Source organism: Orycteropus afer, unplaced genomic scaffold, assembly GCF_000298275.1.
Source record: "Orycteropus afer afer isolate SDZICR_OR568_19922 unplaced genomic scaffold, OryAfe1.0 scaffold00053, whole genome shotgun sequence".
In the NCBI taxonomy this organism is placed as follows: domain Eukaryota; kingdom Metazoa; phylum Chordata; class Mammalia; order Tubulidentata; family Orycteropodidae; genus Orycteropus; species Orycteropus afer.
Window position 1 is genome coordinate 9650413 of NW_006921640.1, and position 4702 is coordinate 9655114.

The following is a 4702-nucleotide window of genomic DNA, read 5'->3' on the forward strand; positions in this document are numbered from 1 at the left end:
ACTGCTAAATAGAAAGCTGGTGGTTCAAACCCACTAGCCACTCCTCAGAAGGAAGGTTGGGCAATCTACTTCCGTAATGATACCTCCTCGGAAACCCAAGGAGGGGTCACTATGAGTGGCATCCGACTCCACGGCAGTGCGTGCGTGCGTGTGCGTATGTACAACAGAGAGAAACACTGCCTGGTCCTATGTCATCCTGCAACAGGCTTCTCTTTCTGCTTTGCCAAAAAGTGAGGCTGTTCAAGGAACAGAGGAAACATGACTCAAACATTCAGCAGCTTTGAAACTGTGCACGGGTGCTAACGTTCACTGTGCCTGTTTCCTCACCTGTTAAAGGAGCACACGATGTACTTTAAAGGTCCCTGGTTGTGAAATAGTTAACATGTTCAGCTGCTAACCGAAAGGAGTGCAGGTATGAGTCCACCCAGAGGTACCTTGGAAGAAAGGCCTGGTGATGAACTTCTGAAAAATCAATCCCTGAAAACCCTCTGGAGCACAGTTCCACAGGGAGAAGGTGGGAGGAGAGGTGTTTCATTGTGGGAATTGCAATCAGTGTTGTGAAACTGAATGCGTATGAACTGTTGAATGTAAAACAAATCTACTTTATAAAATTGCACCAAAGTCACAATGAATGCATGCACTGCCATTGAAGTCACAATAGAAAGTTTAAAAAAAAAAAAAAAGATAATTAAACTAAATTTTAAAAAAGAATTCATGGTTTCCTTTACCAGGCTCTTAGAAAATTTAATCTAATTGCTGTTGTGGATTAAATGTCATTTGGAAGACATTACCCAGTAAAGAGCTAATTTTTACCAGTTTGGTGAGGTTTTTTTAGGGAGGAAATTGGAGATGAGGAATCAATCAACTTTAGAAACTGACTCTTCTCTCACAAAGGATCCTAATGCTTTCCATAATGTGAACTGTAGTCCCTTTAGTCCCAGACCATTTCTAAGAACTCTTATTCCCTTTGGTGTCTCTTACAAATATGGAAAATACTTTTAAATTCTATTTTCAATATTTCAGGTTATTCTCTCCAGCTCCTTCTTAGTCTTTGAGTCCTGTACATCAAAAGTCAAATTCAGTGTGTGCTCATTCAGCCTACTCTGACTTATAAACAGGGTACTTATCATTTATAAGAAGCACTCTCCAAAATTAATGGCCACATGCCTTACTCTCTGATTCTTCATTCTGGAAAGGCATATGATGGAGTGGTTGCTCTCATGGCCTTTGATATCAGACCAAATACCAAAATCAAACCTGTTGCCACTGAGTCAATTCCAACTCATAACAAGCCTACAGGATAGAGTAGAACTGCCCACAGGGTTTCCAATCCTGCAAATCTTAACAGAAGATTTCTCCCATGGAGCAGCTGGTAGATTTAAGCTACCAACATTTTGGTTAACAGACAAATACCTTAACCACTGCACTACCAGAGCTCCTTGGCATCAGACCACCTGGGTTCAAATTCCAGCTTGGTCACTTCCTAGCAGTGAAGTATCCACTTTGTGGCTTAGTTTATTCATCTGTAAAATGAGGGTGATAATAATAGCATCTACTTCACAGAGCTGTTGTAAGCATTAAGTGAGTTAACACATGCAAAGTATTTAAGCATATAAGTTGCCTGACACAGCAAGCATTATATGAGTGTTATCCATCTTAAGAGGTATTTCTCTAAGTACCAGTAGATACAAATCTGAAGGTTGTCCAACTACATGCCACTGCTTTCTCAGGTGCTGCCTAGCCTTTGCCTCAGGATTGTTATCTATATTGTGCCTGTCCAGAAAGCCATGTTGTTCTCTGAGATTGAGTCCTGGGGCCTTAGATGGCCATCACTAGCTTATTGGAAATGTAAACATCTTTTTTTTTTTTTAATTTTCCCTACCACAGTAGTACCCACCTAAATCTATTTTTTCTGGACTGCCAGGTAATCTCTCAGCTGAGTTAAGGAACAGGAGAGAAAAGAATAAAGAGACTAGGGTAATAAATGCCAAGACTTATCCAACCTTCAGATCCTACTTACTGGAGCTCTCTTCACTTCAGTTGCGTCCACTCTGGTCTTTGGAGCCAACATTTTCACCAAGACCAGATTCTGCCTGTTACACTGGGAAAATTTTCCACAGGTAAGTGATGGCCTGGACCAACTTTGCTCTGTTCCTAAAAATGACTGCTCATCTCCAGCAATAGCAAATCTTGCTTGAGATCTTCTACCACAAGGGCCCACTCTCTTCTGATGGGAATTTGCCCAAGAGAAGAGCATCTGGTCTCATACTGACAGAATCTGGAAGAGACTCAGTGCACATATCATAGGTCCCTGGGCAGATGCTTCTGCCCCCAACACCCCAGCTGTGCCAGGTGCTGGTTATCAGGTGCTGGTTATCATTCTGATAAAGGACTGGTAAAGATCGGAAACTTTGAATCCTATTTTGTCTACAGCTACCCTGCTGGGTTCCAAGGCATTTAGGCAAAAGGGAAAGACCAGGTAAGTGAGAACTAATCATTTCTAACTAGAATTTGGCTCACATCTCTCCTTGGTCTCCTGCCAAATCAATCTTGTCACCTCCTGTTTAAAACCTTCCAATGACTTCTCATTATTCTTAGGATTAAATCTAAAATCCTTAACAAGTCCCTGGCTGAACCAGCCTCTTCACAGCACTTATAAAATTATAATTAAATAACTAAATTGTAATTATTTGGCCAATATCTGTCTCCATGACTAGGCTGTGAGCTCCATGCTGTGACCATGTCTGTATGAATTCCTGTTGGAGCCCAGTGTCTGGTACAGTGCCTGACACATAGCAAAATATGTCTGCTGACTGGTGAATAAATTAAGTGGTGTTCCAGTTTTGGAAGTAACCAAAGCATTTTTAATTTCATTTTACTCTAGCTTTAAAATTTTCTATTCTTCCTCAGAAATGGCAGCCTCAATCTCCTTAAATGAGTTGAAAACACTCTTAAACCCTCCTTTATGCAGAGCTCACACGAATAAGCACTGGAATACAGACAACCAAGATCCATTATTTTGTTCCTCTCATTGTCATTCTTAAACCAGCTTTTCTGTTCCAATGCCCATAAATCATTCTCTCTGCTCTTCATCACACAAGGCATCAGCCTTGACCTTTGCATTGCTGCTATTTTTCCTAGAAATCCCTTTGCTCTTAAAGAAATAGTAAAGACAATAAAATCTTCTCCATGCCCTGCTATCTTTGTCTTTGCAAAACTAAAGTGCTGCATGAGAACAGGCCCAGATCTGCTAAAACAGTCAGACCATGGTGTGGAAGCAAACCTCACCCCTAAACTAGATGATCTCTAACAGCACTTCCAACATTAATGCTTTGGAACTCTGTGATCATATGATTACTTACAGGAGGAAAAGTATAGGATATTGGTCAAGAGTTAGATAAGGTTTTGGAGTGAGACAAACTTAAATTGAAATTCTGAGCCACTTAGCAGTTATGTGACCCCCAGTTTCTTAATCTCTCAAAGTCTGGCGTTTTCCTCTGAAACAAGGAGCTAGTAATCACCTCACAAAGATCTTGAGGGAATAAATGAATTGATGCTAGTCAATATTTAGAAAGGAGTCCATGTGTGGTGTGAATGATAATATGTAAAAGAGTTTCAAGTCCTGACAAAGGAAGTTGTTACAGATGTTATCATTGTCATTGTCCTGGGCCACCTTGAGATTAAATCCCCACGTGTCCTCCCCACAGAAACTCCATCCTAACTCATCTAGGAAGTCTCAGTAGGTGCTGCCAGGATGACCAGGGGGATGGGCTGCACTAAGAAAGAGTATTGTTATTGCTGGATGCCATCATCAAATCAATTCAAACTCATAGAGACCCAATAGGACAGGATGGAACTGACCCATAGGGTTTTCTTGGCTGTAATCTTTACAGAAGCAGATCACCAGGTCTTTTTTCCCTCAAGGAGTGCCTGGTGGGTTTGAACTGCCAGTCTTTTGGTTAGTAGCCATGCACTTAACCATTGCACCACCAGGATTCCTTAAGAAGGAGGAGGGGCTAAAATAAGCCAATGTGTACAGGTGAGTCCTTAAGGATTCATCTTTTAGAAGATATGCTTTCACTCAGGAAGGGATCAAAACTAGAGATCCTGGATAGAGTAGAAGGAAAAATGTGGAATAAAATTCAAAAACACAATAATGAACAGAATTACTGGTTGCATGGAGTCTGGTTGGACCCCCAAGACTATGACCCTGGGATACACTTCAGGCCTGGGGTAGAATTCACTTCCAAGGGCTGGCTCTCAGCCCAACAGTAGAAAGACTTACAAACAGAACACCCAACCCAGGGCTGTGCACCCACCTACTCTACGGAGATATACCCCTTGGAGAAGTCAGCCATGGGGCACCAAAGGGGCAGCATTCACATGGAGGGAAAGCTGGACAGACAGGAATGCATAGTTAAGAAGGGCACAGGAAGGGAGGATCACAGAGAAGGAAAGGGAGGAGAGTGGATTAGGGTTGGGGATGGTAATTTAAAAAAAAAGAACTCACTGCCCTGGAGTCCTATCGGACTCACAACGACCCCTCCTTGAGTTTCCCAGGTGGTATCACTACGGAAGTAGATTGCCCAATCTTCCTTCCAAGGGGGATGGCAATAGGGGCATGAAATCAAAGGTACATGAACTGTTGAATGTAAAACAAATTTTGCTCTGTAAATTTGCACCCAAAACACAATTAAAAAAA